Here is a 13,851-nt window from a genome sequence, read left to right on the forward strand (position 1 = left end):
CCCTGCCATCTTGTAAAGACCCTCATGATTATGTTGGGCCCGCCTGAATAATTTAGGATGATCTCCCCATCTCATGATCAAGTGATCAAGATTTAGTCACTGATTCAAAGTCCCTTTTGCCATGTAAGGTCACATATTTGCCGGTTCCAGGGATTAGGACGTGGACATTTTGGGGAGCATTATTCATCTTACCACAATGGCGGTTGTAGTAGGCTTTCCCAAGTGAAATATTAAAGCTTTTAAATCTCATCCCCCCACCAGGAAGCCCTAGCCTCCTTTTCTGCTTTAATTTTCCCTAACGACACCTAGCAGCTAAAAATTTGTCTGTCCATCCCATTAAAAATGAGGGTAGGTAGGTTTTGTCACTTTTGTTTACTGATATATCACTGAGTTGATATATCTGTGTATAGATATACCCAGTGTCTAAAGGAGTACTAGGACACAATAGGAACTCAATAAATATCTGTTGAATTAGTGTCAAAGACATCTCATAAATAATAACATGGCAGAATGAGACTCACCACTGGAATCAACCAATGAATGATGTATTGTGGAAGATACTACAACTGTTTGCCAATATTTTGTTCTCTCCTTTTTGGCACATAGCAGGCTGCACATTCTGCTCCTTTGCAGTTGGCTGGGGCCATATAACTAATTCTGGCCACTGAAATGTGACCATATGTAATGTATATCAAGTTTGATATGAGGATATGAGGCAATAGAAAGCCCATGCATGCTTCTTCAGCCTCTATCCCCTGCTGAAGCAGCTAGAGAGTGGTCATTTCAGATAGTGTAGATGCAGAATGGCAGGACCTTTAACAGTCTGAGTCCCTGAGTGACTATGCAAAGCAGGACCTTCACTCCACCCCACCCCCAACCAGAGTAGGACATAAAATGCCATCAAGAAATCAACATTTGTTGTGTTAAGGCACTGAAACATTGAATCATTTGTTATCAAAACATAACTAGTCTAGTCTGATTAATACAGACTTCCATATCAAAACTTGGGAGACTTTGTAAAAAGCAACCCAAATATGCGGCACTGACTTCACAGTTAGATGGCCTTTGGCAAGACAACTAATAGACGCTACAAAGGTTGTGATTCATGTTTTCTTGTGACTAAATATTTAGTAGAACTGTCACCTATGTAACTTGGGAAGTAGATCATATTTAAGTGAACCTGGCGCTCAAGGGGAAAACATAATGTTGGAGTGTTTGTTTAGTGATGTTTGTCGTGTTTGGCTAGATACTATAAGAAATAAGCCCAGGGAAGAATTTCCCAGTTTGAAAGCTGAAATGAAAGGAAATGGGGAAATTTAAGAATTGGAACTTTGCAGGATTGAAAAGCCAATTGCTTCTGGACACCAAATAGTAAAACTTAAGAGTCAAAAAGCAATTTTAGGATAGATGCCAATAAAATCTTTCAACAAATTATATTACCTAAAGGCAAGGATCAAATTAAGGATATATTGCTCAGTAAATCTTTTTCAATTGTATAAAACTACTCATGGCAGATATTAAGGGTAAAACTTGTCCGCAGACATGTGATAGCCTGGAGGAAGAGAACTTGGGGAGCAAAAATGGAAAGAAACATACCAGACATGATAAATTTGTCTCAAAAGAGATCTTTTACTTCTCTTTCCTTCCCTTATTGAAGAGTTTGATTCTAACACCTTTAGGTAAGCAGAGCAGGATGGACCTCTGTACCTGATGCAGAGGTGGAGGGAGCCTCAGTAGTGCAGTGGAAGGCATTGAACTGAGCTAAGAGAGCACCTGTCTAGGAGGACTGCCTGGGTCTGAGCCTGGATGGGTGAGAAGAATGGCCTCTTGGAGGAAGGCACGGAGCATCTTGGTGAGTGCTCAGAGCCTGAGGAGGGAGAGGAGAGAGTCTACACGGAGATGGCCAGGCATGGATATCAGAGGACATTCATGTGGGAGACACAGATGGGGTGTGTGGGGTATCAGGCACAGCCTGAGCAGGGTGGCAAAGCCTGAGCAGGGTGAAGAAGACATCCACGTGGAAGGAGGTTTACAGTGAGTTTCAAAGCCTGAGCAGAGTGGAAAGGGCATTCCCACAGAGGTGATAGCCAGTGTGAGTGTTAGACACAAAGAAGGTGTTCACATGAAGAAGGGACGGTAGCAATGAATGCTTGGTCATGTACTGGGGCTTGATGAAATAAGGGTAATGAGAGACAGTTTTATCATTGTCAGGGAAAGGCATTACAAAAATGAAAGGGGAGAATACCAGAATGAGCCCTGTGGTGGATCTTTGTGAACTTTTGGAGATTATGTAGGTACAGTTGGCCCTCCTTTTCTGTGGGTTTCCCATCAGCAGATGGATACGGGAGGCCAACTGTACAAATTTTCCATCCACAATTGCTTGAATCTGCAGGTGCAGAACCATAGAGTGCTGACCCCATTTTATATAAGGGCTTTGAACATCTGTGGATTTTGGTATCTGTGGTGGGTCCTGGAATCAGTTCCCTGCTGATACAGAGGGCTGACTGTATACATTATATACATATACATAAATGTATGTGTGTATATGTATATATGCATAATGGATTAGATATATGTGAATGAATTTAGATGTAAATATACATACATACATACATATATTCCCTAACTTTCCCCTGATAGAGCCTAGGAACAGTAACACAAATAGCAATGCACATACCAGGTGCCTAGATCGTGACTTCTAAATACCTATGCTCTACTAAAAGGAACCAGGACTCTTTGGAGAAATGGTAGTTCCAGTGCTGAGGCAAGAAAAGTACAATATGAATTTGGAATATCTTGTCCTAGAAAACAAGGAATAGCTCAAAGAATGATAAAGATGTGTCAATCGGACAGAGAAGCCTAGCTGAAGAGGCCCTCACTGGTCAAATCTAGCACAATTTTATTATTAAAATAAACAATGATGGCAACAAATTATAATCCATTGAATAAAATGGAAACCATATGTATTCCTGACACAAATTAATCAATGAATAAATTGAAAGTTTGATAATGGATATATATATGTAGTTCCAAAGTAACTTCACACAATACTTATTAAATACAAATGGAAAAAGAAAGACTGTTGTGGAGAAGCATGGCAGATACCATCTCATTCAAGTAACAAAAGTGAAAAAATCGGAATCTGTGTCATCTAATGGCATGTGACAAGAAGAACACAGGATTGCTTATGTGATATTCCTGCCAAAATGTACAACTTGAATCTAATAAAGGGGAAACATGAAAGAAATGCAAATTGAAAAACACAGTAAAAAGTAACTGGTCTGTAGTCTTCAAAAGTGTCAAGGTAATGCAAGTCAAGGAAAGACTGAGAATTGGGTCAGAGTGAGGGACTCTGGGAAGACAAGACAGTGAAAAGCAACTCATGGTTCCAAATTGGATTCTTTTGCTGTTAACAACACTTTTGAGGCATCTGGCAAAATTTGAGTGTGTCTGAAGATTAAATGATAGTGATGTATCAATGTTAATTTCTTGATTTTGCAGGTCGTGTTTTGGTTTATAGGAGAAAGTCCTTATTAGTAGGAAACGCACATACTACAGGACAAAGGAGCAACGCATAGGCAATTTACTCCCAGACATCTCAGGAAAGAGAAACTGCTTTGTATCATACCTGCAACTTTTCTGTAAGTTTAAAATTGTTTCAAAACAAAATATTAATAAAAAAGGAAGAAAATGAAAAAAGAATGTAAGTACGGCACATAAAGACGAGTGGATCAAAAAGCAAGATGCTTAGTGAAATAAGCCAGGAACAGAAAGACAAATACCACATGACCTCACAAATCTGTGGCATCTAATAGGTGATCTCGCGAAAGTAGAGAGTAGAATGATGGTGACCAAGGGCTGAGGAGAACTGGAGCAATGTTGGTCAAAGGCCACAACACGTCAGTTAAATAGGAGGAATACAGTCAAGCAATCTATTGTACAGCATGGCAACTGTACTTAATAATATATCATATTCTTGAAAAATGCTAAGAGAGTAGATACAAATTCTTTCCCACCATAAAAATGATGAGTATATGAGGTGATATGGTTTGGTGCTGTGTCCTCACCCAATTCTCATCTCAAATTGTAATTCCCATGTGTCAAGGGAAGGACCTGGTGGCAGGTGATTGGATCATGGGAGTGGTTTCCCATGATAGTGAGTTTTCATGTGATCTGACGGTTTTAAAGTGTTTAGCAGATCCCCCCTTGCCCTCTCTCTCTCCTGCCACTGTGTGAGACATGTCTTGCTTCCCCTTCTTTACCTTCAGCTATGATTGTAAGTTTCCTGAGGCTTCCCCAGCCACGCAGAACTGTGAGTAAATTAAACCTCTTTTGATTATAAATTACGGAGCCTCAGATCATTCTTTATAGCAATGTAAAAATGGACTAATACATGAGGTAATGTATATGTGAGTTATGTAATCAAGTGACATGTATCACTTCTGTGCAGGCAGTGAAAAGTCCAAATACCCTTCTCCAATATCTGTTTCCCTGCTGTGGTGATTGAAGAAGTCATGTATTCCAGGTGCTATAGCTATGAGATGCCTGTAGTCCCAGCTCCTCAGGAAGTTGAGGCAAGAGAATCGCTTGAACCCGGGAGGTGGAGGCCGCAGTTAGCAAAGATCAAGCCACCGTACTACAGCTTGGGCGACAGAGTAAGACTCCATCTCAAAAACAAACAAACAAACAAAAACAAATACACACACACACACACACACACACACAAACATCTTCCTTTTATATGGCCCTATGCCTAAAGAAAGCAAACATTTCTATGTCTTGTTGCCATGTTAGCGTGTCATTGACAGGAGAAATCCATGTACTCAATCTCTTTGGCTAATTTGTAGTAGTGTCTCCAAAATGTCACTCTTATACCTCTTCTTTGATCCTTAATCAGATACTCATGTCTTCTACCTTCCCTGTATCCAGATTCCTTTCTTTGAATTGAGTGTCTCTGTAGGATGGATTATACTACAGTAATGCACAACCACAAACTTAGTGGTTTAATTTTAAAAGGGGTTTTTTTAATCTGCTTACTTAATTTTTATGTTCTATTAGGTGTCTGACTGCGTAGTAACACTCAGGACCCAGGCCGATAGAGACATTGTCTCGCTCTGTCACTCAGGCTGGAGTGCAGTGGCATGATCTCAGCTCACTGCAAGCCCTGCCTCCTGGGTTCATGCCATTCTCCTACCTCAGCCTCCTGAGTAGCTGGGACTACAGGCGCCCGCCACCAAGCCCGGCTAATTTTTTGTATTTTTAATAGAGACATGGTTTCACCATGTTAGCCAGGACGGTCTCCATCTCCTGACCTCATGATCCGCCCACCTTGGCCTCCCAAAGTGCTGGGATTACGGGCATGAGTCATAATGCCCAGCCCAGGGATTCCCTTTGGATATCTAGTCCTTTAAATGCTTGAATTCTTAGCTCCTGAAGTGGATCTCCTACCAATTCTTGGTTCTTTGGATTTAGGTTTTCTCACGCACCTCTGGTTTTGTAACAATCCCTGAATAATTTATGTCTCTGGATTTGACATACTGGGTTTCTTATAATACTTGACTCCTAGGAGGTGTTTTAAAAGTCATTGTTTTGTTTTGTTTTGTTTTCAGTGTATATGATATCCTTGACAGAAATCTTGGCTCAGCTGACAGAAATAAAGTTAGTACCATGATACCCATGACCATAACTAGTTACTCTGCATAGTAGGGATGCCCCTCGATGAGGGTCAACACCTCATTACCCAGAGTACAACGTGGCTGCCAAAACTACGAGACAGTTTGTACCAGAAGTTCACCAAAGATAGATTCTGGTCAAACACTAACTGCCCAAGTGTTAAAGTCAACATTCAACTAAAGCCAAGCCAAAGCTAAAAATAACCATCATAAAAGGAAGTTCTGAGACATAAAATATACTATTTTATTTATAGATATATAAAATTTATAGTTATACAAAATGTATGATGTTATCATAATATATTTAAATATGAGCATTATAATTTTATCACTAAACTTTTATACATAAAATTGCAAACTTATTAAAATGCAGGCATAATACATGTTTAGTAGGGTCAGAGAGCTGCTCCATGGTCCCCATACAGTACATTTGTAAGATTATATATTATTAAAATTGGTAAAAGAATAAGAAATTTGGAGGCACCTAATTTTTCTCTTGTTTTCTTCTTCCACTCTAGCATACTTTTTCATATCTAGGTTTTCTACCTCATTTTGGAGTTTTCCCTTCTCATGGAATTTAGAAGTCACAGTTGACATTCTGAATTCATGCTTACAAGAGGCAAAAAATTCCCCAAAGAAATTTTTCTTGAAAGAACCATAGCTTACCTGGAATTACATTTAACATAAAAGTTAACTATTGCTCTTGCTATGGTTTGAATATAGTTTGGTTGGCTCTGTCAAGACCCATGTTGAAATTTGATCCCCAGGATTGGAGGTGAGCCTGGTAGGAGGTATTTCCATCATGAGGGCAGATTCTTCATGAATGCTCAATACATTTTTGCAGCAGCGAATAAGTTCTCACTCTCAGTTCCCGTAAGAACTGTTTGTTGAAAACGAACCTGGCATCTCCTCTGCTTTCTTGTTTTTCAATATAGCCATATGATCTGCATAAGCCAGCTCCCTTTTGCCTTCCACTGTGAATGGAAGCAGTCTGAGGCCCTCCCCCCCAAAAAAAGACACTGGGCCATGCTTCTTGTACAGCCTGCAGAACCGTGAGCCAAATAAACCTCATTTCTTTATAAATTACCCAGCCTCAGGTATTCCTTTATAGCAAAACAAACAGACTAAGATAGATCTTAAAGCCGATTTTCTCTAATATACATCAAATAACTTTACAAATATTAGAACTATGGCATAATGTTTTTATTATTCTGCTTTGCATTTTTGAAATTCTCATGAATATGTATTTGCTGAGAAAGAATAACTTCCTGAAGTTATCCAGCTAACACAGTTTCTCTTAATTTTTTTATTAACTGCTAATTTATATTCTTATTTATTAACTATTTTAAAATTCTAAATTATTTTATACACAAAATGAACAGCTTTCATAGTAATTGTTCTGTTTTATAATTGTAATGATAAATATGCCTTCGTGCTTTTAATATTGTGAGAATTGTTTTTCTTTCTTTTTTTCTGAGACAGGATCTTGCTTTGTCACCCAAGCTGGACTGCAGTGGTACAAACGCTGCAGCCTTAACCTCCTGGGCTCAAGCGATCTTCCCAGCTCGGGCTCCTGAGTAGCAGGGATTATGGGTGCATGCCACTATGCCTGGCTAATTTTTGTATTTTTTGTAGAGACTGGATTTCACCATGCTGCCCAGGCTAGTCTCAAACTTCTGAGCTCAAGTAACCCACCTGCTGCAGCCTCCCCAAGTGCTGGAATGAAAGGCATGCGCCTCCGTGCCCAACCAAGAATTTTCATATATAAAATACATAAAGAGATTTTTCACTCTAAGTAACATCCAGAATGCTCACTTGTTTTTAAAAGTATCAATAATAAATCTGAATAGCATGTCATATTTGTATTCCTTATGTTGTTAAACTGGTTAGATATTATAGTACACCACAGGATGATGTTGTTATTGACTACAAGTTCAAAGGTGTCAGAGGTTATGTTTAAGGATGTCTCTATGCCACTCTGACCTTCAAAGGCTAAGACTGAAAAATCCACATCTGAGTAACAGATGTTGTGGCCAAATTCTCAGGATGAAGCCAAACTTTGGTGTATCTCTAATTTGTACAAAAGCCACTTTGAAGAAAAAGTCTCTGATATCTGGAATTGAGAAGAAAGTGAATACCAAAGACCATATTCACACCAGGAACAATGTAATAAGGAAAGCCATCCTACTCTCTTGAATAAATCAGCTCGTGTATACGGGATTGAGCTGGGTTAACAAAGGACCCCAAGAGCAATGAGAGAGCAGAATCCATAGACACAAAAGAAAGAATAGAGAAACACACCTTTTCCTAGCTTTGGTAAAAAATATACATATACACGCATATATAAATATACACATATATATGTACATGTGTAAATATACACATGTGTGTATATATACACACATGTACACACATATACTTACATATACACATATATACACACATATATCTATATATACACACACACATATATACATAATATATATACACTCACTAAAGAAAGTTTATTTAAAACATTTAACCATAAAACAGAATAGAAAGGAGTGGAAAATAGATAAGGCGGCAAAGGACTGGAATCTCTTCCCACTTCCGCTATTTATTGACTGTTCCACCTTAACCAAGACACTCAATACATATAAGCCTGAGTTTTCCCATCTATAAAAAGTAGGTAATAGTATCTACATTATTAAACTCAAAAAATAAATGAAAGTTTTGTAAATTCTAAAGCTGTACATAAAATAGATTGTAAGCATTTTTCTCAAGTAAATTTATTTTAAAATCCTATTCTATTCTAACCATTTCCTTACCTCTCCAGTTTGCTTGATACTACTTTGCTCATGCTTATGTGTCACATTATAAAAACCAATATTAATAAGCACTATAATTTCCATTTTACATTTAAATAAACTGAGACACAGAGCTAAGATTACATGCAACACAACATGCATAATTTACTGAGAACTTACAAAGCTGAATCGAGGCCTTGGTGTACAATTACTTTGCTAAGTTAATATCTCTGGTGCAAAAACATCAATCCTTGCCTGGTAATTCCCTGAACTCAATGTTGAATCTTTTCATTCTATTAATATAAGTTGCCAAAATTTAAAAGACAGTTTGGTTAAATAGTAGAAAATGAAGCCTGTTGCTTAAAATATTTTTATTTAAGTTGCCTGAATATTTATTGCAAAACCAGGGCTGCCCCTAAGACAAAGCAGATAACCCATTTGCATGCCTCAAAAGGTGCCAAAACTCAGTTTTAACAGCCCCAAATAAAAGCAGCCACATTGGGTTCAAAGTGAGCTGACTTACTTGACTCAACAAAAGAAGCCTGCTGGAATTGGTCAAACCCACATAAACATCAGAGACAACACTCACTACCCCAGAGCCGTGCTTGGGACCAACTGGGAGGATGGTTACATTCAAGAATTCACTGCAGAGTGACATTAGCAAAATAGCAGAATAAGAGATTTCTACTATCATCTGCCTACAGAAACATCCATTTTGACCAATACCCATAAACAAAAATACCATCATGGAAGTTTGAGAGTACAGTAAAGAAGTTCTAGTACAGTGTTACAGCAAAAAAAAAAAAAAAAAAAAAAAAAAAAAAAAAAAAAATCCAAGAATAAACACATTGAAGAAAGTAAGAAAAATTTCACTTTACCCATGTCACCGCTTCTCAAGGAAGCACAGTTCAGTGCCAAAAGAGACCCTGTTGGCCCATAATTTCTCCCAAGTTGGAAAGTGAGAGTGATATGAGTAAGCACTCAGCTTTCCCAGCCATGTGGGATGCCTCCCAAGAGGCCCACTTCTTTCTCATTTCACCCAGAATACGAATGTGATCTGTGTGGCTGAGTGCTTGGGAGAAGCTGGGAGCAAGGAAGAAAGGCCACAGACCTTACTAACGATTCCATGGACTCCATCAGGAAGCCTATCCATGAGCTGCTTGGGGCCAGGCTTTACCTGCAGAACAACAACAACTGGCCCAGGAGCACTACAAATGCACTGAGTCCCTCTCCAAATGCTGACTTCCTGCACAACCTCATGGACAACAAGTGCTGTGAGAAGGTACACAAACTTCATCGTTTCAGAGCGCCACCCTAGAGAAAACAAATGGGAGGCTTTCATCACCCAGCCTGGCTTTGCAGGATTGAGAGAAGGGACACAATCTTAGAATTCCCACCAAGAGGGAACAAGAGGTAGGAAGTGGGCATGTCCATAGAAAAAAATCTGAGAGAGTCTCAAAATCTCTAGTTGGGCTGATTGGCAAAGGTCTTTCTTTTCCAAAGCCAGTCAGTAAAGACTGTAGGAAGTGACTGCTTCTGCAAAAGTGAAGACAGCAACACTGGACTTCAGGGTACACACAAATTCAAGAAAACAGGACATCATCAATGGAACCCTAAAATATTCTAGTAAGTGACCCCAAAGAAATTATGATCTATTAATTGCCTAACAAAGAATGAAAAATAATTGTTTCAAGGCATCTCGGTGAACTACAAGAGAACACAGACAACTCACCAAATTTAGGAACACAACACATGAGCAAAACAAGAAGTTTGACAGACTCAGAAATCATAGAAAGAACCAAATAGAAATCCAGGGGCTGAAGAATATAATGAATGAAATGGAAAAATGCAATAGAGAGAGTCAATGGTAGACTTGGTCAAGCAAAAGAATGAATCTGTGAATTTGAAGACAAATCATTTGAAATGGTCCAGTTATAGGAGAAAAGAAAATAAAAAGGAGTGAAAAAAGCCTCCTTTTTTATAGGATTTATAGGACACCACCAGGAGAGCTCACATTAGCATTACAGTACTCTCAGCAAAAGAAGAGAAAAAGGAGAAGAAAGCTAATTTAAGGTAACAATGACTGAAAACTCCACAAATCTGGAGGGGATATGGACATACAGGTATACGAAGCTTGAAGTCTTCAAATAGTTTCAACCCAAAGAAGACTTCACAAGGACACATTGTAATCAAACTGTCAAAAATCAAAGAGAGTATTTTGAAAGCAACAAGAGAAGAGAAGCTCATCAAATACATGAGAATTCCCCATAACTATATCAGCAGATACATCAGCAGAAACCATGTAAGCCGGGAGACAGTAGGATGACATATTTAAAGTGTTGAAAGAAAAAATAAAAACCTGCCAACCCATAATACTGTACTCAGAAAATCTGTCCTACAGAAATGAAGAAGAGATAAAGACTTTCCCAGACAAACAAAAGCTGAAGAAGTTTATTTCTTCTTCAAGAAATGAAGGAATAAACAAGGAATAGATATATTTATATGAGACAAAATAGACTAAGTTAAAAACTATCACAAGAGACAGTGTCATTATTTGATGATTAAGGAGTCATCCATCAAAAGGATATTACAATTCTAAAAACATATGCACCCAATATCAGAAAGGGTAAATATATCATGCAAATATTATCAGTTCTGAAGGGAGAAATAGCAATATAATTATAGCAGTGAAACTGAATACCTTACTATTGACAACGGATAGCTCATCCAGACAGAAAATTGATAAGGAAATAGAACACTTGAACTACTCTTTAGATCAAATAGACCTAACAGGATATGCAAAACATTTGATTCAACAGCAGAATGCACATTCTTTTTAATCACACTTGGAAAAATTGAAACCCTTATACATTGTTAGTAGGAATGTAAACTGGTATAATCATTATTTTTTTTTAAAAGTATAGAGAGTGCTCAAAAAATAAAAATAGAAATACAATATGACCCAACAATCCCACTCCTGATGTATATACAAAGAAAATGAAAACAGTATGTCGAAGAATTTGCACTTGCATGTCAAAGAACATGCACTTTCCTGTTCATTGTATTATTATTCACAATAACCAAGATACAGAAACAACCTACGTGTCTGCCAATGGAAGGCTATATAAAGAAAATGTGATACATACACTATAGTCTCTGCTTACCTCCTCTTATTCACAGCTTCACTTTCTGAGGTTTCAGTTACCCCTAGTCATCCACGCTCTAAAAACAGATGAGTCAAGTACAATGAGGTATTTATATATAGAGAGAGAAAGACCACATATACCTAACTTTAATTACAGTCTATTGTTATAATTGTTCTATTTTATTCTTAGTTATTGGTCTCGATTTCTTACAGGGTCTAATTTATATGTTAAACTTTATCATAGGTAATTATGTATAGAAAAAAACATAGTGTGTGTGTGTGTATATATATATATATATATATATATAGGGTTTGGTACTATTTGTGGTTTCTGACATCCACTGGGGATCTTGGAACACATCCCCATGGATAAAAGAGGACTACTGTATATATAATGGAATATTATTCAGCCTTAACAAAAGAAAAAATCCTGCCATTTGCAACAATGTGAATGAATCTGAGGAACATGAGGCTAAGTGAAATAATCCAGACACAAAGAGACAAATACTGAATGGTCTCACTCATATATGGAATCTTAAAAAACAGAATATAATAGAAACAGAGAGTAGAAGAATGGTTACCTACCAGTGGTCAAGGAGTAGAGGAAATAAGGAGCTGCTGGTCAAAGGGTACAAACCTCCAGTTATGAGATGAGTCAGTTCTGGAGACCTAATGTACAGGATTGTGATTACAGTTAATAATAATTTTATTAAATACTAAATTTGCTAATAGAGTAAATCTTAAGTATTCTCACCACACACACATACACACAATGATACCTAGGTGAGGTAATGGTTGTGTTAATTAGCTTGATTGGGGTAATCATTTCACAATGTGTACATATATTAAAACATTGCATTGTATACCTTAAATATATACAAATTTGATTAGTCAATTTTACTGAAGAAGGAGGAAGGGAAGGGGGAAGGCAGGAAGAAAAGAATAAGGGAGGGAGGGAGGGAGGAAAGGAGGGAGGGAGGAAGGAAGGAAAAAAGGAAAGGAAGGAAGGAAGGAGGGAAAATAATGGCAATAAGCAGTAAAAATAATTAATAAAACAAATTCTAATATGAATTCCTCAGTCCAAGCTAATTAACAGGTTGCAACCACCATGGTAAATGGTTTTCCTGCGGCACCTGAGAAGCTATTCAGTGCCATCTGCTGGTGTGGCAGCATCACTGCAGGCTGAGGGCTCGCTTCACACCTTTATGAAACATTTTAATTTTTTAGTGGAGACGGGGTTTCACCATGTTGCCCAAAGTGGTGTCAAACTCCTGAGATCAGGGGATCCGCCCGCCTCGGCCTCCCAAAGTGCTGGGATTACAGGTGTGAGCCACTGCGCCCGGCCTCTTCATTCTAACTTAAGTCAGCAAAAGAGCCAGTCTTTTGATCCTGAACCTTCTATTTTGTTTCTCTCAGTTGGTTTAGATTCAAGAGGAGAACCCCCTCAAACCCTAGACTTGTGTCCCGGTTCACTGCTCAATAGATGTCTGTGACCATGAGTCAGTGATTCAATTCAAGTGTCTGTTTTCTCATCCACAAAATGAGGATAATAGCACAAACTACCTCTAGAATTGTTTGGCAGGAAGACATGTTATAGCCTAAGGAATGTTCTTGCTGAGTGACTGGCACACTGTAAGTACTCAAGAAATGTTGCTTATTATATTTATAACTAAATATTTTAAATTCATTTTTATACTTTATTGTTATAATTTTAATCTTTGCTGCAAAAATTGATTGCTCTGTTTCTTTTGTAAACCCATTCTTTCAGCACTGACATCGGCTAATGCCCCAAACCCATCTCTACCCCAATCTCTGTGGAAAGGGATTTGAGGCATTAGCTGATATTGGTGAAGATGGGTTTGGGTATTAGCTGATGTCAGTAGAAATGGGATTGGGGTATTACTGATATCAGTAGAGATGAGTTAGGGGCATTAGCTGATATCAGCGCTGAAAGAACTGGTTTAAAAGGAAAACACAGCACTAAAATTCTAGGGCAAAGATCGAAATTGGACTATTGTCAGAACATAGAAAATAAGAGAAATCCAATTGTATAAAGGAAGAAACAAGTTTTACAATGTGTGTGTGTGTTCTAGGAGGGAGTGCAAGAGTCAGGTAAATCAATACCTTGCAAATTGCCAGCACTCAGAGGTTGGCAGGTTATCACTTCCAGAGAGAGAGGAGAGAATACGCAGGCTTTAGAAGTGTGCTTTCCAGGAACACCACAAACAGGCACAGATGGTGCGCATGT

The sequence above is a fragment of the Rhinopithecus roxellana genome, chromosome 15 (genome assembly GCF_007565055.1).
Source record: "Rhinopithecus roxellana isolate Shanxi Qingling chromosome 15, ASM756505v1, whole genome shotgun sequence".
In the NCBI taxonomy this organism is placed as follows: domain Eukaryota; kingdom Metazoa; phylum Chordata; class Mammalia; order Primates; family Cercopithecidae; genus Rhinopithecus; species Rhinopithecus roxellana.